The sequence below is a fragment of the Triticum dicoccoides genome, chromosome 5A, assembly GCF_002162155.2.
Source record: "Triticum dicoccoides isolate Atlit2015 ecotype Zavitan chromosome 5A, WEW_v2.0, whole genome shotgun sequence".
In the NCBI taxonomy this organism is placed as follows: domain Eukaryota; kingdom Viridiplantae; phylum Streptophyta; class Magnoliopsida; order Poales; family Poaceae; genus Triticum; species Triticum dicoccoides.
Window position 1 is genome coordinate 708,120,318 of NC_041388.1, and position 23,499 is coordinate 708,143,816.

The 23,499-nt window shown below is 44.0% G+C and overlaps 1 long non-coding RNA gene across 1 annotated transcript; it reads left to right on the plus strand.

Moving 5' to 3' along the window:
- Nucleotides 1-18,980: 18,980 nt before the first annotated feature.
- On the plus strand, nucleotides 18,981-20,663 carry LOC119298567. The gene is made up of 3 exons (XR_005145888.1): nucleotides 18,981-19,122; nucleotides 20,115-20,180; nucleotides 20,550-20,663. It is a non-coding gene; the product is annotated as an uncharacterized LOC119298567 (long non-coding RNA).
- Nucleotides 20,664-23,499: the final 2,836 nt, after the last annotated feature.

Consider the following 23,499-nt stretch of genomic DNA (forward strand, 5'->3'; position numbering starts at 1 on the left):
GCCAAGGCTCGTCAGAGCGCGGAGACCGTAGAAGGGATCCCAGTGACCCCATAGGTGTCGTTCCCACCGACAACTAGTGAAATTATGAACCCTAGGCCTTGTTCAACGCATTTCAATACCGTTTTCGCTCACTTTTATCATTAGTTACCTTGCTGTTTTTATATTTTCAGATTACAAAAACCTATATCTACCATCCATATTGCACTTGTATCACCATCTCTTCACCGAACTAGTGCACCAATACAATTTACCATTGTATTGGGTGTGTTGGGGACACAAGAGACTCTTTGCTATTTGGTTTCAGGGTTGTTTGAGAGAGACCATCTTCATCCTATGCCTCCCACGGATTGATAAAACTTAGGTCATCCACTTGAGGGAAATTTTCTACTATCCTACAAACCTCTGCACTTGGAGGCCCAACATCGTCTACAAGAAGAAGGTTGTGTCGTAGACATCACCCAGCCTTCCATGAAACGGAGCCTGGCGTGCCTTGTGTCCATCCAGGGTGCTCAGGATTTCTGAGGGCCCGTGTGAGCTCGTCGTTCTCTTTGTCGGGAACGAACGTCCCTTCCTACGCCGCGGCGATATACTCCTGAAACTTCATGACGGGTATATTCAGTTGCTCATTCGTCCAACGACACTTCCCTATTTCAGGGTCCAAGGTTCCCCCAACCCCGAAGAACCAAGTCCTTGAACGGTCTGGCCAGTGCATTGTCTCTGGTTCGACCCCTTTATCAAGCAGGTCATTCTCAGCCTTGTCCCACAACGACCGGGCTTTGAGGTAACCACCTTACCCCGTGCGATGGTGAAGCTCCTTCTTTGCAACATTTTTCTTGTGTGTCGCTGACATCTTCTTGCTCTTCTCCGATGTCTTGTGGGACACAAATGCATCCTAATGATCGCTGATCTTCTCAAATCGGTCGGTGAATTCTGGAGTCTTCTCTTTGTCGACAAACGATGTTTTCAACTCATTCTTCCACCTCCTGAATAGATCTGCCATCTTATTAAGAGCATGAGCCTTGACCAATGGCTCAATAGCTGGCTTCTTCGGATCCTCCTCTGGTGGTAGGGTGAAATTTGCCTTCAGCACAGTCTAAAGATCATCTTTCTGCCTATCGTTGACATAAGACACCTCAGGGTCTTTGTTCTTAGGCTTATACCATTTGTGGATGCTGATCGGGATCATGTCCCTAACAAGAACCCCGCACTGAGCAGAAAATGCTTCCTTGGTCCGGATGGGTTCAATCGGTTGTCCATTGCGCGCGATTGCTGTGATCGTGAACCTTTCATCCTGGCGCAACTTCTTCTTCGGCCCTTGTCTCGTTACCGATATTTTGCTCGATCCGGAGGGCTAGAAAAGAAGAAAGACGAGATTTAATATGTTTACATACAAAAATAATGAATGCATCAATTAGCTAGTTAGCATGGGCTTAATTAATATATATACCTGGCCGGACTCTGTTCGGCCACCGGAGCCGTCATCACGGTGTCCTTCTTCCACCAACATTCGGTCACCGGAGCCTTCACAATCATGTCCTTCCTCCTCCATTGTTCGATAACCGTAGCCTGCTACTTCACCATGTCCTTCCAGACCATCGGTGTCGTTGAGATACGACAAGACATCAGCTCCGACTACGATTATATCCCCCAACACATGTTCTGCTTCCTCGTCTCGGCCGTGCTCCATAATTTCTGCAAATATTACAACATGGCGATTATTATACAAACATGACAGATGGATATATTAGTGGCAAACGTAGACCTAGCTAGCTAATCACAACAAGGAATCATATTAGTGGCCTCGGCGTTTCTCTAGGGTTTGGGGTGGCCTCGGCAACGCTTCACTTTTGTCTATCGTCAAAGGATTCAACAAAATCATGTCTTCATCATTAGGCGGAAGTAACACGCGCATGATGGTACGAAGTTCTCCAAAGTTGTTCTGGAACGGAGCCCCGGATAGGATAATTCATCTTGTTGTACAAGAAGACGAATTATACTATCCGGGACTCCGTTCCAGAATAACTTTGGAGAGCTCCGTACCATCATGCCCCAGTTACTTCCGGCTAATGATGAAGCCATGTATTTCTTCAATACTTTGACACAAGGTAACCTCTCGACCCCTAGGCGATCCTCGACCCTTGACCCTCGACCGCACGGTGATCCACGACCCTCTACCCTAGTTCCCGACCCTCGACCCCCTCATGTCACGTTTGTATAGTGTCAAAGGATTCAACAAAACCATGTCTTCATCATTAGGCGAAAGTAACATACGCATATGATGGTACGAAGCTCTCCAAAGTTATTTTGGAACGGAGTCCCAGATAGGATAATTCGCTTTTTGGTACAAAGTTTAGCAAGAGCCTTCCAAATATTGCTATTTGGAAGGCCTTTGCTGAAATTCGTACCAAAAGACGAATTATCCTATCTGGGACTCCCTTCCAAAATAACTTTGGATAACTTCGTACCATCATGCCCCGGTTACTTCCGGCTAATGATGAAGCCATGGATTTCTTCAATACTTTGACACTAGGCAACATGTCGACCCCTCGGTGATCCTTGACCCTCGACCGCTCGGCGATCCACGACCCTCTACCCTAGTTGCCGACCCTTGACCCCCTCATGTCACGTTTGTCTACTGTCAAAGGATTCAACAAAATCATGTCTTCATCATTAGGCGAAAGTAACAGGCGCATGACGGTACGAAGCTCTTCAAAGTTGTTCTGGAATGGAGTCCCAGATAGGATAATTTTCTTTTTGGTACAAAGTTCAGCAAGAGCCTTCCGAATATCGCTATTTGGAAGGCCTTTGCTGAAATTCATACCAAAAGGCGGATTATCCTATCTGGGACTCTGTTCCAGAACAACTTTGCAGAACTTCGTACCAACATGCCCCGGTTACTTCCGGCAAATGATGAAGGCATGGATTACTTCAATACTTTTACACTAGGCAACCTCTTGACCCCTCGGCGATCCTCGAACCTCGACCCCTCGACAACCCTTGACCCTCGAACCCTCGGCCCCTCGACGACCCTCGAACCCTCGACCCTCGACCCCTCGACCCTCGAACCCTCGGACCCTCGGCAACCCTCGACCCTCTACCCTAGATAGTTCCCGACCCTCGACCCCTTGGCAATCCTCGACACCCTCGTTCCTGATAAAAAGAAGAAAAAAAAGAGGAGAAGAAGAAAAAAAGAGGAGAAGAAGTAGAAGAAAAAAAGAGGAGAAGAAGAAAAAATAGACAATTTCTATTCTTTATTCTTCTCCTCTGTTCCTTCTTCTTCTCCTTTTTTCTTCTACTTCCTCTTCTTATTTATTTTTCTCCTCTTCTTCTCCTCCTCCTCCTTCTTCCTCTCCTTCTTCCTCCTTTCTTCTTTCTCCTTATTTTCCTTCTTACTCGATGACCCTCGACCCTCGAACCCTCATCCCCTCGACGACCCTCGAACCCTCGACCCTCGACCCCTCGACCCTCAAACCCTCGGCAAACCCTCGACCCCTCAATGACCCTCGACCCTCTACCCTAGATAGTTGCTTACCCTCGACCCGTCAGCGATCCTCGACACCCTCGTTCCTAATAATAATAAGAACAAGAAAAAGAGGAGAAGAAGAAGAAGAAAATAGAAAAAAAGAGGAGAAGAAGAAGGAATAGAGGAGGGGAAGAAAAAAATAGAAAATTTCTATTTTTTCTTCTCCTCCTCTATTCCTTCTTCTTCTCCATTTTTTCTTCTACTTCCTCTTCTTATTTTTTCTCCTCTTCTTCTCCTTCTTCCTTGTTCCTCTTTTCTTCTTTTTCCTTATTTTCCTTCTTCCTCGACGACCCTAACCCTAAATAGCACAACTTCCTCGACGTCCCCGCCTCTCTCATGAACAAAAAAATATATTAATAAAAAAACAACATATTCTATGAACAAAAAACATCATATTTCATCCACATCCATGCATACATCATATATATGATCATCTATGAACAAAAAACATCATATTCTATAAAAAATCATCATATATATGAACAAAAACAATTATGATAACAAGCATATATCATCATATATATGAAAAAACTAGCATATATATGAAAAAAACAAGCATATATATCATCATATATATGAAGAAAAAAAGGATAGGGAGGGCGCTGGCCAGACCAAGGTGAGGAGGGGCGCGGGGTTGTCGGTGAGGACGGCGACGACGATGACATAGACGGGGCAGGGGGCGACGGGGACGAACGGGGCGGGCCAGGGCGATGGTGATGACGGGTCGGGCCGGGGCTACACGCGTCGGGGCGAGGCCGGGACGGCGCGTGTTGGGGCAGAGCCGAGGAGGCGCGCGTCGGGCGAGGGGCGGCGAGCGGCGAGCACCGACGGCGTCGGGCGAGGGGCGCGGGAGACGGCGAGGACGCGGGCGATGGCGACGGCGGGCGACGGCGACAGCAACGGCGGGGGTGGCGGGCGGCGTCGAGGCAGCCTAGCGCCGTCGATGTCGTCGGCGTCGTCGATCAGGGCGGCAACTACGAGATGAGAAGTGAAAATTTCTTAAGTGTCATCTTATATAGCAAAGCCTTTAGTCCCGGTTGGTGGCAGCAATCAGGACTAATACCCACATCTAGTCCCGGTTGGTGCCACTAATCAGGACCAAAGGTCTCTTTTCAGCAGCCCAAAGGGTGGGAAGCAGAGACCTTTGGTCCCGGTTGGTGGCACCAACCGGGACCTAAGGTGGGCATTAGTCCCGGTTGGTGCCACCAACCGGGACCAAAGGTGGGCATTGGTCCCGGTTCATGCCACCAACCGGGACCAATAGCCTGTGCCTGGCACAGCCGCGCGGTGGATGTTTAGTCTCACCACGCTAGCTGAGGGGCTTCCGCATCGGTTTATAAGCGCGGCTCTGCCTCCCCTTTCGAAATCCTTTGAACTTCAGGCTTACGGGCCTAAACACACTGTATCTGCTTGTGGGCCTGCTGGGCCTTCTGTGGGCCTGAATCCTGGCCCATGGATGGGTTTCTAGTTGTATTCAGGTCATGGTGGCCCAGTAGGTGGCATTTTTTTCCAGTTTTTTCTTTCTTGCTTTATTTTTTTAATTTTGTTTCTACTTACAACAAAATACTTACTATTGCTATTTCTATTTATTTTATTAAAGTTTATTTATTTTATTTTATTTTGTTTCTACTTATTTATTTTATTAAAGTTTATTTTATTTCTACTTATTTATTTTATTTTATTTTGTTTCTACTTATTTATTAAAGTTTATTTTATTTTATTTTATTTTGTTTCTGCTTATTTATTAAAGTTTCTTATGTTTCTACTTATTTATTTTATTTTGTTTTTTGTTTTTTTATTTATTTTATGAAAATTCTATTTGCTTTTAATATTTTGAATAGAAAATACTTTGATAATTTTAGTTGCATAAATTTTATATAATTTTAGTTTCAATAATACTAGAGGTTTACAAAAACTTTTTAGTTGATTCCTTTAGCTATTAGAGTTTCACTAAAGTTTTCTAGTTCATTCTTTTTTCTATTAGTATCGGTTCTAAGGCTGGGCCCCATGAGCATCTTTAGTTCCGGTTTGAAGGCTGGGGCCCCACGAGCACCTTTAGTACTGGTTCATGGCATGAACCGGTAATAGAGTTTTTTAGTTGATTCTTTATGCAGCTATTTTTTAGTCCCACTCGCCAAGCGAGAGGCACTCGCAGCGGTTTATAAACCCTGAGTGGAGAGACGATGAAGGAGAGGCGCAATGCTCACCTACACGTTGCTTAGCTATAAGACCCTAAAATTGAAAAACATTTGAAATGAACTCTGAAAAGGTTGAAAGTTGGCATGGTATCATCATTTGACCCAGATAGCATGTGCAAAAAAGTAGAGAGGGTTATGGCAAAAACTGGATGCACTTTGTGTACGAAACGGACAATCTCTTTCGAAGTATTAGGGTTTCGTACGGAAACTCATCTGTTACAAAGGGATTTCATTTTTTGAAGTTATTTGAACTCCAGACTTTCTCTGTGCTCAAAATGCACCATTCAAAGCCACATCATCAATTTTCAGCTCTTTCTGACTTCATTTGTTATTTTTCATGCATTTACTGATTTTTGAGCTATAAGACCCTAAAATTGAAAAGCATTTCAAATGAACTCTGAAAAGGTTGAAAGTTGGCATGGTAATCATCATTTCACCCACATAGCATGTGTAAAAAAGTAGAGAGGGTTACGGCAAAACTGGATGCAGTTCGTGTACAAAACGGACAATCTCTTTCGAAGTATCAGAGTTTCATACGGAAACTTATCTGTTACAAAGGGATTTCATTTTTTTGAACTTATTGAACTCCAGAATTTTTTGTGTTCAAAATGCACCATTCAAAGCCACATCATCAACTTTCAACCCTTTCTGACTTCATTGGTTATTTTTCATGCATTTACTGATTTTTTTGATCTATAAGACCCTGAAATTGAAAAGCATTTCAAATGAACTCTGAAAAGGTTAAAAGTTGGCATGGTATCATCATTTCACCCACATAGCATATGCAAAAAAGTAGAGAGGGTTACGGCAAAAACTGGATGCACTTCGTGTACAAAACGGACAATCTGTGTCGAGGTATCAGGGTTTCATAGGGAAACTCGCCAGTTACAACAGGCATTTCATTTCTTCACGTGTAACTGTAGTGATATTCTAGATCAAAGGCATCATCATAATAGTTGTGGAGAGAAAGTCTTGACTTTTTCTTCGCTTGTGTCCTTTGCTTATTGCATCGTAACCATGGATAATCTTCATCGTTTATCAGGGTGCTTGGGTCAGCCTTGACTTTGAAGGGAGGAATTTCATGAAACTTTTCATAATCTTCGGACATGTCTGTCTTGCCCTCCACTCCGACAATGTCTCTTTTTTCTGAAAGAACTATGTGGCGCTTCGTATGATGTGTTCGCTTCCTTATATTTTCTTTTTTTCAGTTTGGTAGACATGTCCTTCACATAGAAAACCTGCCCCACATCATTGGCTAGGATGAACAATTCGTCTGTGTACCCAAGATTGTTCAGATCCACTTTGTCATTCCGTACTATGGGTCTACCTGTACCCCGCCTCCTGACAGATTGACCCATTTGCACTTAAACAAAGGACCATAAAATCATGTCCGTAGTCAAGTTCCCATATGTCCACTATGTAACCATAATATGTGTCCTTTCCCCTCTTGGTTGCTGCACCAAAACGGACACCGCTGTTTTGGTTGGTGCTCTTTTGATCTTGGGCGATCGCGTAAAATGTATTCTCATTTATCTTGTATCCTTTGTAAGTCAATACAATCGAAGATGGTCCCCTGGACAACGAGTACAACTCATCACAAACAGTGTTGTCACCTCTGAGACGTGTTTCCAACCAACTGCCGAAAGTCCTGATGTGTTCACATGTAATCCAGTGGTCACACTGCTCCGGGTGTTTGGAGCGCAGACTGTTCTTGTGTTCATCGACATACGGGGTCACCAAGGTAGAGTTCTATAGAACTGTGTAGTGTGCTTGAGATCAGGAGTGCCCGCCCTTGCATATTATTGAGTTCCCTCCAAGCGTGCCTTTTCCAGTCAGTCTCCCCTCATACCGCGTTTTAGGGAGACCAATCTTCTTAAGGCCAGGAATGAAGTCAACACAAAACCGACTGACATCCTCTGTTTGATGGCCCATGGAGATGCTTCCTTCTGGCCTAGCGCAGTTACAGACATATTTATTTAGGACTCCCATGAACCTCTCAAAGGGGAACATATTGTGTAGAAATACGGGGCCCAGAATGACAATCTCGTCGACTAGATGAACTAGGACGTGCGTCATGATATTGAAGAAGGATGGTGGGAACACCAGCTCAAAAGTGACAAGACATTGTACACATCACTCCTTAGCATTGGTATGATTTTTTCTGGATAGATAACCTTCTGAGAGAATGCATTGAGGAATGCACATAGCTTCACAATGGCTAATCGGACGTGGTAGTCATGAGACTTTAGGTTCTGGAACTTTTTCTCTGGCATATTTATTATTCCCTTTATATTCGACGAGAAGCCAGACGGGACCTTCATACTGAGCAGGCATTCAAAGAAGATTTCCTTCTCTTCTTTGGTAAGAGCGTAGCTGGCAGGACCTTCATACTGCTTTGGAGGCATGCCGTCTTTTTCGTGCAAACGTTGCAGGTCCTCACGTGCCTTCGGTGTATCTTTTGTCTTTCCATACACGCCCAAGAAGCCTAGCAGGTTCACACATAGGTTCTTCGTCACGTGCATCACATCATTGAAGAGCGGACCTCTAGGTCTTTCCAGTAGGGTAGGTCCCAAAATATAGATTTCTTCTTCCACAGGGTGCGCGTCCCTCAACGTCATTCGGAATAGATAGTCCGCTAGGACCCTTTCCAAAGATTACGTGTAAATCATTGACCATAGCAAGTACATGATCACCGGTACGCATGGCGGGCTTCTTCTGGCGATCTACCTCGCCTTTGAAATGCTTGCCTTTCTTTAGACATTGATGGTTGGTTGGAAGAAATCGACGATGGCCCAGGTACACATTCTTCCTGCATTTGTCCAGGTATATACTTTCGGTGTCAGCTAAACAATGCGTGCATGCGTGGTATCCCTTGTTTGTCTGTCCTGAAAGGTTACTGAGAGCAGGCCAATCGTTGATGGTTACAAACAACAACACGTGCAGGTTAAATTCCTCATGTTTGTGCTCATCCCACACACGTACATCGTTTCCATTCCATAGCTGTAAAAGTTCTTCAACTAATGGCCTTAGGTACACATCAATGTCGTTGCCGGGTTGCTTAGGGACTTGGATGAGAACTGGCATCATAATAAACTTCGCTTCATGCACATCCAAGGAGGAAGGTTACACATACATAGTCATGGGCCAAGTGCTGTGATTGTTGCTCTAGTCCCCGAAAGGATTAATGCCATCTGTGCTTAAACCAAACTATATGTTCCTTGGGTCACCTGCAAACTCATCCCAGTACTTTCTCTCGTTTTTTCTCCGCTGCGACCCGTCAGCGGGTGCTCTCAACTTCCCGTCTTTCTTATGGTTCTCTATGTGCCATCGCATAAGCTTGGCATGCTCTTTGTTTCTGAACAGACATTTCAACCGTGGTATTATATGAGCATACCACATCACCTTCGCAGGAACCCTCTTCCTGGGGGGCTCGCCGTCAACATCACCAGGCTCACCTCGTCTAATCTTATACCGCAATGCACCACATACCGGGCATGCGTTCAAATCCTCGTACGCACCGCGGTAGAGGATGCAGTCATTAGGGTATGCATGTATCTTCAGCACCTCCAATCCTAATGGGTATACGACCTTCTTTGCTATGTACGTACTATCGGGCAATCCGTTATCCTTTAGAAGCTTCGTCTTCAATATTTTCAGTAGCTTCTCAAATCCTTTGTCAGGCACAACATTCTCTGCCTTCCACTGCAGCAATTCCAGTACGGTACCAAGCTTTGTGTTGCCATCTTCGCAATTGGGGTAAAACCATTTTTTGTGATCCTCTAACGTGCGATCGAACTTCAGCTTCTCCTTTCGACTTTCACACCGTCTCCTTGCATCAACAATGACCCAGCGGAGATCATCATCATCAGGCACATCGTCTGGTTCCTCTTGATCTTCAGCAGCTTCCCCTGTTGTAGCATCACTGTATTCATGGGGCACATAGTTGTCATCGTCCTCTTCTTCTTCGTTGTCTTCCATCATAACCCCTATTTCTCCGTGCTTGGTCCACACATTATAGTGTGGCATGAAACTCTTATAAAGTAGGTGGGTGTCAAGGATTTTTTGGTCAGAGTAAGACTTCGTATTCCCACATATAGGGCATGGACAACACATAAAACCATTCTGCTTATTTGCCTCAGCCACTTTGAGAAAATTATACATGCCCTTAATGTACTCGGAGGTGTGTCTGTCACCATACATCCATTGCCGGTTCATCTGCGTTCATTATATATAATTATGTGTGTCAATAACCATTACAGATTCACATGGATAGATAAGTGACCAAATTAATAAAAGTTCATCATCACATTAAAACCAAAGTACATACATAGTTCTTATTGAACAACATATAGCTCTCCAGAGCATCTAATTAAATCATACATTAAAACTATGTAAAACCTTTCAATGCAACAACAAATGCGATCATAATCGCAACCAAGGTAACTATTGATCCAACGACATAATGATACCAAGCGTCGGTATGAATAGCATATTTTCTAATCTTTCTAATCTTCAACCACATTGCATCCATCTTGATCTTGTGATCATCGACGACATCCGCAACATGCAACTCTAATATCATCTTCTCCTCCTCATTTTTTTAATTTTTTCCTTCAAGTAATTGTTTTCTTCTTCAACTAAATTTAACCTCTCGACAATAGGGTCGGTTGGAATTTCCGGTTCACATACCTCCTAGATAAATAAAATCTATGTCATGTTGGTCAGCATAATTGTCATAAACAATAAATGAACCAAATAGTTATAAAAGATAATATATACCACATCCGAATCATAGCCAGGACGACGGCCGACGGGGGTGGATACCAAAACCATCGCACTATATAATAACAAGCAATAATAAAAGTAAGAAAATTAGAAAAGTATCTATCTAAAGTAATAATTTTTTTCTTTCAGAAAGAAGATAAGAACAAGAGGCTCACCACGGTGGTGCCGGCGACGAGATTGGCGTGGGCGATCGACGACGGTGAAGACGGGGACGGGACGTGACGGACCGCTAAACCTAGACAAATCTTGGGGAAAATGGAGCTTGGAGGTCAAACTTCGAGAGGAGAAAGCTTAACTAGTGTGGCTCGGGCATTTCATCGAACACCTCATGTGCATAGGAGGTGAGCTAGAGCACCACAAAGCTCTCCCCTCGCCGGCCAGAAAAAACAGAGCAGTGTGGAGTGCTCTGCTCGCCGGTGAGGGGGTATATATAGCCACCTCATTGGTCCCGGTTTGTGGCTGGAACCGAGACTAAAGGCCACCCATCTGTCCCAGTTCCAGCCACGAACCAGGACCAATGGCTGTGGGCCAGGAGCGAGGACCATTGGTCCCGGTTCGTGCCTTGAACCGGGACAAATGGGTCTAGACGAAGCGTGACAAATGCCCCACGAGGCCTCGCTGGCACCCTAGGCACACAAACCGGGACGTATGCCCCCATGGGTCCCGGTTCGTGACTGAACCGGGACTAATGGGCTGGCCAGGCCCCAACCAAAGCCCTATTTTCTACTAGTGCCATATGAGCCCGTGAGTAAGTCTAGGTCAAAAGTCCTATCCACGTTTAGCTTCACATAGTTGCTCCTTGGCCTTTTCCAATCATGTCGCTTGATCGTCGCCTTTGCAACACTCACCATAGTATAGTTAGTCTCTGATTGCCATTGCTATGAACTTAGGTTCCTAGACATTTTCATTATGCACTAATTTTCTCCTGTCCCACCATAAATACCAAGAACTAATAACAATTGCTTCCGTTGAATTTCCCAGACCGGGGACCACACATTCTTCAGCTGGTTGTAGCAATAAATATTCTAGCACAGCTTCTCCTGCATGATCCACAACACATGCTTTATCAATAGCAAAGTCCAAACCCGCTAACAGACATACCTCTTTAGTTTTTGCACAAGTGAATAAGAGGTGCTTGGTATTCTCCATTCCTATAAACATGTAGGACATTGCCCATTGACATTTATATGTTTGTTAGCCAAGTCTGACATGTTAGCGATCCTAACGAAGTTTGTGAGAGAATTTTTTAACCTTGGTAGGACAGCTTAAGCTCCACATCGTCCCCCATATTGGTGAATTCCGTGAGGGTCTGACTATATTTTCTCCTGATATTTTATGTCCATATTGGTTGTGCCACTCCATAAAGTATGTCGATCTCACTGAGAATCTTCCATTTTTGCACAAGTTTCATGCTACGAAATCTGACATATCAAATTCAGGCAACGGAATCACAAGGATCCGCGCCACATCAACTTGCCAGTGTTTGAGAAACCAACTCTTCATCCCAACGACCCGAGGGTTAATGAAATCACTTACTTTTCATAGTAAATTTTCTCCACGAGCCATGATCACTTTTCAGGTAGGTGAGTTAGGATCCATTATCATCCCAAACATTGATTCGACTACCACCTTCATATATGACATCTTTTTAATGTCTGCACCCCAACATTATACTTTGTCATGTGAATGAGGCTCTCTTCAGAGTTACATTCAAAATATCACAATCTGGATAATTTTTGGCTTTGAGAATATGGGCACAAAGGGAATCTGGATTATCAATTAATCTCCAAGCCTGTTTCGCAAGCAGGTCTAGGTTAAAACAATGAATATCTAGAAATTCCAGCCCACCTTCTTTCTTTGGCACACACAACTTTCATCACTCCTCTGATTGTCACCGTCACCCACCAATAATGCGACATCGCGTCTGTAATTCCTTTACAAATCTGTTTTGGAATATGAAAACCAACATTACATAAGATGGTATAGCCTGTACAATTGATTTGAGTAGCATTTCTTTTCCTTTTGTTGAAAGTTTCCTTTCCTTCCATTCCATAATTCTTTTCATAACTCGATTCACCAGAAACTGTTAACTCATAAAACTAAGAGCATCTACAGTCGAGTACCCCAAACCCACCTCATACGCCCGGGCGTACGGCCTGGTCACTGATCGGTCACAAAAAACCCACTTCACCCCACACCCCTCCACCACCCAAGTTCCCGTTCGGTGATCTCCGGCATGGAGGGCCGCGGATCCGACGACGACCAGTGCAGATCCGTTGATTGTGGTGTCGTCCCGTGCGGAGGCAATGGTCGTCCGAATTGCACTCCATCGCTCCCGGGAGGACAATGCCCCAACCGACAGTGCGACTTTTCCAGCACGAATCCATTGCGTCGGCACATCCAGCGCTAGATCATCACAGTCCTCTCAGGAGCCTTCCAGTCCTTCTTTCCCCATCACCAGTCCGTCGTGGGAAGGAGAGGATGAGGACGGCCGAGGCCCGCCTCGCCGCCGACATGGTGGCGGCTGATGCGGCGGCGCTGGCAGCTGCGGAGGAGGAAGCTATACGACAAAGGCGTCGGGAAGGGCAAGGGCAGCAGTGGATGATCTTCTCCATCGCTAGCATGTAGGTTAAACATGCTAATTTTGGATAGTCTGATGGCATATGTCCTGATGTAGTAGTCGTACTATTGTGTGTAATGCATCTTTTAGGTGCATGAGTTTGTATGGATTTGAGGTATGTTAATTGAGGTGTTCGATTGTGATAAAGGAAATTTTTGACGTGATGGATCACTGTCCGCGCTGTTTGAGGGGCTGGGTTTGTCAAGTCCGGATGTAGATGTCTAACCTTCTAGTAAAACGTGTCTAAATGAAGTGAGCGTTCCCTGGTGAAAAGGGTCCCGTGTAAAAATAGTTCCCGTCAAAAAATATACTCCTATCACGCAGTGGCATTTCGAACCCAAACACAAACACAGCAGGCATGGGCACGGCGAGCAGTTAACCGAGCCGCTCAGTCGGACCGAGAAAAGGTAGTCATCGCCGCCGCCGTTCCTCGTCGTCGTGGCCACCGGCAACCCCCGTGTGAATCATCATGTCCTCGCGCTTCCCCTCTCATCCCTTCCTCACCTCCCAGTGCGCCATCACCTCTTGGTGCTGCTCGCCGTTGTTGCCATGCGTGCACCGCCGCCGATCTTAAGTTCTCGGCCATGGAGTCGACCCCAAACTGGCAACAATTCCTGCCATGGAGACATCACGTACACCGGCCACCAGCTGCCCCAGGTAGGCGAACGACTCACCGCACCACCAGGAATAAATGGGCACCATCCGAACGCTCTGAAGGTGATGCCGCCGCTGCTGTTCGAGGAGTCCCTCATGCTCGTCGGGATTTCTCGCGCATGTCAGTTTCGTCAGCTTTGTCAGTGAAATAAGGAATAGCAGGAGAGAAACATCTTGTATGTTCATTCATTTATCGAGTTGTCAGTCAATTCTCGCGCAGGTCAGCGCCCGCGCACGTCGTCCACTCCATCGCAGTAGTAGCACACGTAGTCCACCTCGCCGCAGCAACCGCACACATCGACGCTGTCCATTCGGTCCACTCGGTCTGGTCCGGGCTTTGACACTGCCGGTCCGGTCCCCGGAAACAGGACCGCTCGCCTGCTCGGTCCGGTCCGATCTGGACCGCCGGCGGCCGGTCCAAACGAAGGCTCGGTCAGGAACCGGACCGTGTCCACCCTGTGCAGAGATGTCCGTCAGCGCTAGCCGGAGAGGCGACCTCCGCCCACATCGCCGGAGCCGAGCGCCTCACCCGCCGTGTCGGGATGGAGGCCCTGGAACAGAGCAGACGGCGGATCCAGCCACCCGTCGACCCACCAACACCGCCAGTCGTCTCCATTATCTCCAGCGCTCGCTCTCACCGCACTGGGCGAAACGGACGGCGGCGGCTGGTAAAAGCGGATCCGGCAACGCAGCTTCCCTTTGGGCCACAAAGAACTCCCAGACCCAAAATATACTCCATATATATATTATAACGGGAACAGATTTTCTGATCCCCCAATCCAACTAGGAGTAGTTCCGATCAAGAGCCAGCAGCAACGAGTTTCCCCGGAACCCTAAATCCCCGATCCTCCGATTCTCTCGGCGGCCCGCCCACGCCCTCGCTCCAATCAGACGTGACGAACTGATCGAGGTAAGTCGTCCACTCTGTTTTCTCCCCGTTTCTAGTCTAGGGCTATTTCTTCATGTGCTTGGTAGTTCAATTGGTAGTACTTCATCATGGAGCAGCTCGGGATTGATCTGAACCGGGGCGTTCGAAACTGGTTTTGCATCGATCCGAATCGAGTTTTGGATCGAGTTCGAAACTTCGAATTGAGCAGGTCATTGGGGTCTCGCCAATACATCCAGTAACCTATGGTCATTGTCAAGCCCAACTAGCACTATCTTGACTCTGTTCACCCAGCAATTCGATCCCATTCATATAGATACCTCTTTTCTAAGGATTTTCCTAAATTTCGAACTCTCAAACTCATTATCAGATATTGGTGGTCTTCCTGTTTTCTCTAGTTGCTACTAAATTTTATACGCCTGCACAATCCGAGTACACTGACCAAGCCAAGTATCACCATATGTCGGCGCTTCCAAAGAGTAGTATCTTCTTTCTAGCCATGTATGTACCGGATTAAACCATTTTTTCTGGATTTCCTTCTTGCTTGCTTGATCCTTCATCTGCAGCATGTTGGTTTATCTAGCAATTTGTTCCACCTTTGTTGTATTTGGATCTTCCTGTTTTCGGATCTTCTTTCTAACATGCATGTACATGTAGTAGACTAAACAAAAAAAATTGGATCTTCTGTGTTGCCCACTCGGCTGCCATCGTATACAGACAGATGCTAGCTACAATGCAGATAACATGGAAACTTCTTGATTTTGCCATACTACTATATTGCACTACTAGAAAATGGGCTATAGCTAATATGAACATTAATGGCGCACCACATATGTAGGTGCGCCATTAGTGTCTTCATTACTAATGGCGCATCAGACACACGGTGCACCATTACTAACAATTTTTTTTTAAAACTAGTAATGACGCACCAGGGCATAGTGCACCATTACTAGTTTTAACTAGTAATGGCGCATCACACACTTTGTGCGCCATTACTAACAATTTTTTTTCAAAACTAGTAATGGCGCATCAATGTATAGTGCGCAATTACTAGTTCAAACTAGTAATGGCGCACCACAACCACGGTGCGCCACTACTAACAATTTTTTTTTGCAAAAACTAGTAATGGCGCACCACGTACTAATGGCGCATTTTAGGCGGTGCGCCATTGCTAACTTTCTTTGCACCCCCATGGACCGCCTATTCAATTTTAGAAAAAAATAAAAGAAAATGATGAAAATGTCAAAAAAATAAAAGAAAATAAGTTTCCCATGTGATATGTGGTCTAGTTGTTGGGAAAATTTACAAATATGAATTTCGACTTTATTTGTAAAATCTCTCTGGAATTTAGTACAATAGGCATAACTTTTGCATACGAATTCGGATTAAAAGGTTTTTTATATGAAAAAGCATCTACTCGAAAAGTTACATCCGAATTGAATCGGGGGAGCCCTGTTCAAGATTTCCAGAATCCCCAAAAACCTAACAGAACGAAAGATACGGGGCTTTTAAGATCTAGAGGGGGGAAAATGAAAAAAAAATCAAACTTACTAGTGGCGCACCATTTGCTAGGTGCGCCACTAGTAAAAAAAATAATTTGGTTTTGATTTTTTTGAGTTTTTTTGAATTTTTTTTTCAAAATATGATACAAAATATGACCGGGAAGTTTGAAATATTTTTTCAAAATTTCATCACACTCATAACATGAACAAAGACCTAGACATCAACAAGGTTTAATAGAATTGATATGATAGATATATCAACAACTGCCTGTTAAGTGAGCTGGTGCTGTGGTTGGATAGAACTGCGAAGTTAAACGTGCTCCGGTTGGAGTAGTGTGAGCATGAGTGACCTTCCGGGAAGTTTGACCACGTAGTGCGATTTGACTTGAGATTAAGCATATTGATATGAGATTAAGCTATAGTGACCTGAGATTAAGAAAAAAATGAAGAAAAAAAATTAGGTGTGCCATTACTGTATGTGACAGTTACTATTTGTTACTAGTGGCGTGATAATAGTGGCGCACCTATATTGCGCCATTAATGGCAAAAATAGGTGCGTCGCTAATTAGCCTTTTCCTAGTAGTGTTGGGAGTTATTTGCATATCATCGGGCCCATTTTATACTGGTTTCGGCACTTTTTCTCTGCCCCATGAACAACACATTGTGTGATAATGTTGTTTAAGAATGTGATAAAATGACAGGCAAGAAAGCTTTTTTGGTTTCCAATTGATGTTGCAAAATTACCACCAAAATGTATATGAGGCCAACAATCATCATCTTAGACATGAGAATGTCATGGCTTTTGCGACCTTAGTTAGTTAGTTAGTTCCTCTACTGATCATTTGCATTATTTATGCTTCAGGGCCGGAAAGATGCAGAAAAGCAAGAAGATGGGTAATCACACAAAAAGCTTGAGAAAGGTGCAAAGCACCACTAGAAAAAAGAACAACTATGGGAGCAATCGCAAAAGAGTCTGGAAAGATAGTGAGTCGATGATTTCAACTTTGCCGGCTCTTTCTGTTCTGGAGCTTACTTCTCTAACAGAGCACTCACTGTTTTGGTGTATCTTGTTCTTTAATTAGATATCAGTCACCAAGAGGAGGCTGATGCTGCTTCTGATAAACATTTTGTCAAGTCATTGCTTGATCGAGATGTTTCCAGCCCTAAGTTTGAAACAATTTGGCAGCGTATACGAAAGTGATCAAGATCACTGGTGTCAACTCAATCAAAGAGTAGCCTCACATTTGTCTATCGAAGTTGTCTCGCTTGCTTTGCTCGATGGTGATTATGCTGCTTTATATATGATTATGAGATGTCCAAATTTGTATTTACACTTACCAACTCGTTAAATGTAAGAAAAAAAGTTATCTCATGCAGGAGATGAGATGCTATTTGTGTGCACGGGTATAGTTCTACCACGTGGGACATCAAGTCTGGGCCTAACAAGATTCCTGACTTCGTCACGTTTGGTTACAGTCTTCAATCAGAAAAGAAACAAGGATGATAAATTGAGGGTTGGCGCTGCTAATAATTTTTGGTGCCATCTTGCTTTGTCTATTCAAGCTAACCATGAACACTCCTTACTCATGTACTGCTTTTATCACTACAGGTTGTAGTGCGCCTTCCCGACAGAAAGACTATACTTGGGATGTTAGGATTATATGATAAATATATTGCTATCGTTACCTCCCAGGACTTCCAAGATGTCATGCCTTTAGATATGTATCAGGAGACGTATCTGCCTGATGCTCTGACGATGGTAGGTGCTGGGCGTGCCCACAAATCATGCAATTTGATGGGCATGGTTGGGGTGCTGACTGATGCACCTACAGAAGATGATTATGAACATCTTTCGGCCTCTACCTGAAATGGATAACTGCATTATATTATTGGTGGTCTCTCTGAGAGCACGCCGGACCAGTGTGTGCCCCAGACCCGGCAAGTGGCTAGGTTTGGGTCTCAGGTCTTAGATGTTAGGCTTGCCTGCTAGTCTGTTTGGTATTAGGCCCAGGCTCTCTGCGCCCCTTCATCAACTGGATAGGTGTAGCGACAGTTTGTTGCTTAGACGGCGGCTTTAGTCTTACTGTTGTATGACTTTGTAAGGTCTTGTGAGAATAATCAATAAAATGGCCGTATGCATCAGTATGCATCGTCCAGATACAGAGGCCGGGGGTCATCCTCCTTTTCTTAAATAAATGTTATTGGTGGTCTAATGTGTGACTATGTGCACCCTTCCACTTGTTCTAGGCTGGACTTGGAGGCCCACTTATTGACCTTGCTGGGAACTTTGTTGGGATGAACATTTGTTTTGATAATGATACGGGAAAGCCTTTGTTTCTACCATGGATATTACTTCGTCAACGCTTGGAGCAATATGAGATACTCGGGTATGCCTTCTTCGCTTCTAGTACAAGAAGAAGAAGAAGAAGTACATATAAATTCAGTCTGTGTACTGTCAATTGTTGTATGTTTACTGTCAAAGCAAGAATTAGTCAATTGCCGTCTGTTTACTGTCAAAGCAAGAATGACAATATTGTTATGGTCAATTGTTGTCCGTTTACTGTCAAAGCAAGAATTAGTTTCCTAGGTTAATGAAACATTACCAGCCATAATTAGTTTTCTGTATCTTAATTATATCTGAACATTTTTGCCTGAAAACTGAATGTACAATGTTTCTGTAGATAATTTGGTCGAAAAGGGACGACATGCTGAGGTGTACAACATTCAGTTTCTCTTTCGACATGCTGAGCTCTATAAGTGCTCATATTCTTTGTATGGATCTTATTGAATGAGTACTTGTTAACATTGGTACCATTTTCTTCAGATTTTCCTTGGTGGTCTTCTGATTGATTTGGAAGGAAGAATTGTTGGTATGAATTTCATAGACGAGAATAAAACTCCCTTTTTGCCCGTCCAGATTGTTGGGAGATGCCTGAAACACTTCAGAAATTTGGGTATGTTTTTCTTTTCCTTTGCTCCTGAAGCTATTCTGTACTTAGGCCTGAAGCTATAAAATTTTGTTTCCTTGGCAAAAAATTCAGTTTACAAAAATACTGTAAATGACATCAGTAGAGATTAGTTGAAGAGATTACTGCTTTAAATGACATCAGTAGAGATTAGTTGGTGTAGAACTACTTGAAGTGACATTACTTAGTATAGTACTGCTTGGAGTAGCCTGCTTGCAGTACTTCTTTTCATGGAGCTGCTTGCAGTAGTTTATGATTTGCAGTCAGATTAGCTTGGAGCGGTAGCATTGCTTGCTCTGCTATTCTCTTCTCTTCTTTTATTTTAATTAAAATTAACTCAACTTTTTCCTTTAATAAAATTAGCCGGAACTTTCCCAGTTAATTAAAATAACTGAAACTGTTCCTTTAATGCTTGCATACACTTTTTTATACTCTAATGAAGGTTTTGTGTACTCTACTGCTTGCATCAGTACTTTTAAAAATAAATGAATCTTTTCTCTCTTCTCTTCTCTTTGTCAAGAATGTACTTACTCAAGAATTACCACCACTTAGACCAAAGGACCAGTTGGTATTAATTTCAGAGATAGATGTAATTTCAGTTAAATTCAGTTATGCACACAAAATTCAGTTAATAGCTTAATGTTTTGGACTGATGATGTTGTTGGAATTTGTACTACTGAAAATTAAAAAAATGTACTCCTTTAATTAACATTGATTCATTGAGATGGTGGTATGATCAAATTAAGAAAATTCAGTACCTTTTCTGTTACTGTAGAGTACTTAAAAATTAGGAGTAGCTAGGAGCAAAATTAAAATTAGGATTAGGATGGTGGTATGATTGCTGCTATTCCTAACATCATCGGCTGGCTTTCCATCTCCTTCGCAAAAGTATGACAGTAGTGCATTTTCCAAAGGCTTAGTTTCACCACTTGCTGTTGCTGCTTCTGAACCTGTCGCGCTTGTCGGCGTTTGTTTTACAGGACACTTCTTTCCTGTATATGGGACGATTGCTTGAAGGATTTGGTGTTGGTGTCATATCCTACACGGTTAGTATAAGAAATCTTTCTGCCTGCTTTTTTTTTTGCATTAAGTATGTCTATCTAGTTAAGTTATTAAGCAACCAAGAACATCCTAGCCGAAGTTGCATGACCCAATACTAACACCAGAAGTGATCTCATAGATGTAGAGCCACACTTAGTGCCAGAACTAACATTGTTTTCTTGAGTTCTTAATCATGATCTGGAGTACTAGCATGGAGTAATTTGTTTGCAAGAGTACAATTGCAAGCATGAGTACACTGAATTTCTTGTAGCAGATCGAGCACATAAAAATGGAGTAGCTCACCTACTGTTGATCTGCTAATTTGCCAATTTTCTGCTCCTTGCTGATCCTTGCTTCTACTGTTGATCTGCTAGTTTTGACAGGTGAATAGATGGACAGTGGCTGCTCCTTGCTGATCAATTCAAAATTGCTCTGGCTATCAATTCAAGCTTGCTATGACTGGTGAGAAGACGTCCTGGTCAATCTACATCTGATCAATTTTTGTCTGTGGCGAGAAGAAGTGGTACAACTCCGGCGATCAATTTCTTTGGCGATTAACAATTTTGATCAATTCAAACAGCATCACAGGCAGCGCTAGTGCTGCTGTTGGTCAGTGCGGGGAGTAGCACGGGCGGAGGTCAATTGGCCGGATCCGGAGCTCGAGTGCCTGAATCGAGGAGCTGGAAGGCTGAGGCAGGAGGAGGAGCACAGGCTGCACTGCTGCTGCTGTTGGTCAGTGCGGGGAGGAGCACGGACGGAGGTCAATTGGCCGGATCCGGAGCTCCAGTGCCTGAATCAAGGAGCTGGAAGGCTCAGGCAGGAGGAGGAGGAGCACGGGCGGCACTGCTGCTGGTCGGTGCGGGGAGGAGCATGGGCGGCGCGAAGGCCAGTAGTCGCGGGGGGCGCGACGGCCAGGAGTCGCGGGCAGCTGGAGGCTGTGGCGGACGGCGAGGGAGCTGCGTACGAGTTTGGGCTCTTGATTGGAGCGGAGGAAGGCGGCCGACGAGGGAGCTGCGACCGGCGCGGACGGACGCCGGAGCTGCAGCAGTGGGATGGAGCCTGGCGGAGGGGAGGAGCGATGGAGTAAGACGAAGATCCCCGGCGACAAGAATTTCAAATTGAGGGTAGTTTGGTACTTTATCCTGTTTTCACCTGGTCGGAAAAGTTCCCCAACGACAAGTATTTCGGAACAGAGGGAGTAGTATTTATTATGAGCAATATTGTGAACAAACTTCCCGAACTAGCTTATCTATATTGGTTTCCAGCCTCCTGCTCTCTTCTCTTAGCAATGGAAGAAGAAAACAACAAAACAGTGTTTTTGCATGCCCTCCCATGTACAACCGGCTATAAATAATTCTGGTTCAGCCCATGTAAATTTTAGCAATGGTTGTCCTACTACATGGAAAAGGCCCAAATAATCCTTGGGTGAGTAACGCCACCTCTGATTCTAGGCCACATCCTCCTGAATGTTGGCAACTTACCTGCAAGCTAACCAATCCAACTGTCATTTCCCCTACGTACTTCGTTCTCCAATCTTCAGATGTCGATACTTGCTTACTAACTTGAATATTGTGCAACGACTGCTTGTTTGCTGGTTGCCGCTCGTTGATTTGGTAAGGAAGGGGTAAGGGAGGAATGTTATCTAGGGGCAGCAGCATTGCGAGCATCAGCAGCCAGTTGTCTTATGGTGTGACTAGATGCGGCAGCACGATGCTACTTATGGAAATCGAGAGGCGAATATCTCATCCATATAATAATATTGTTAACTTGCTGCGTTTTTTCCAAAATACATAGATACCTGCCATGCCCCCAAATTGTTTTTGTTTTTTGATGCAGTTTGCCGTGTCTCCGCAAAATAGACTGAAAGTACCATCCCTGACCTGATGCTTCTTCATGCTGCCATGAAGCCTATTATTTGAAGCCGTATTTTAAGTCTGCCTACCACTTTCCTTGTTGCTGATTTATTGTGCTTGCTTGGGTGCTGAAGCTACTCTATCTGTCTAAGTGAAGTGTTAAAAACATTTCATTAAAAATAAAATGTGGACAACGTAACTCATACGTAGCATCTGGATCTGCTCAATCCTTCTTATTTTGTTGTACATTTTTTATGGCCTGTTTTGCATTTCTTTTTTCCTATCTTGTTTCCTTTTCCACATTGGTTACATTGTCTATCTACTGCTTGTTTTGGGGCTAGTACTTGTGTGCATTTATTTATCATAATAACGACTCTGCTGTGTTCTAATGCAGTCCTTGGGCAAAACTCCGAGGCAAAATGACACCTTATAGTGCAGCTGAACATTTCAGAATCACTTTAGACCCTATATTGTGCATCGTCAATGTCATTTCTTCTAATCATAATAATCATCATTATATTAACATGTGGTCCATGTATATCCTCCCGCTTGTCACGCACTTTCTAATTGTGTTGATTCTCTTATCCATTTTAGGTTTCTCAACGAGGAAAACCAACAATAGCAGACAGGGATCTTATCTACCTCCTCCACGTGCTTCAAGAATAATACCTTCAGGTGTGAACTATACTACTGCAAGTCATCATCCTAAGCATTAGCTATTGATCATTGCGCAGCACATTGGAGTACTAATATTGATCACCTCTTTGCATCAGGATTCATGGATACTTGGAACTGGATAGAATCCATGGGCTATCCCAAGCCAGAACCACTTATGCTGGAATGTAAGTTGTTGCTTTTCATATCTACGGCTTATTCATTGTGCATTTTCTTATAGCTATTGTAGCAATAATATAACTACTCATTTACCTGTTTTTTTGGTTGAAAAGTGAATGGGTGCTTGGTTAGGACATTCGACGATGTTTTTGGTTGTTTACATGCTTGCAGAGGTTTTAAAGGGTTCTATAATGCATTTGGTACTGGGAAGAATGCCTGGCAGAGGCTTGATAAGAAGATAGTTGAAACTATATCCCGGCGAATTGTCTCACTTGTTTCATTCAATGGTGACTTTTAACAGCCGAATCAATTATTACCTTTTCATAATAGTACCCTTTCATGCTAATGATCAAACTTATATCATGTGTAGGAAACGGCATGAGGTTTTTCGTATGCACATGCTTCCTTGTAAAGTGTCCTTTGACAAAGGGGGGCACACGCATTGTCATTGTGACTTCAGCCAGTTTGGTTAGAACCTGTGAGGCTACAGACACGATTGATGAGAATATGAGGGTCGGTTCCCCTAATCGTTTCTCCTTGGTTTTCGGTTAGATATATGGTTTAGCCATTAAGCTCACTTTTGACTTGCAGATCGAGGTGTTTCTCCCTCCGAATCAACGCTTGAATGGGACACTGG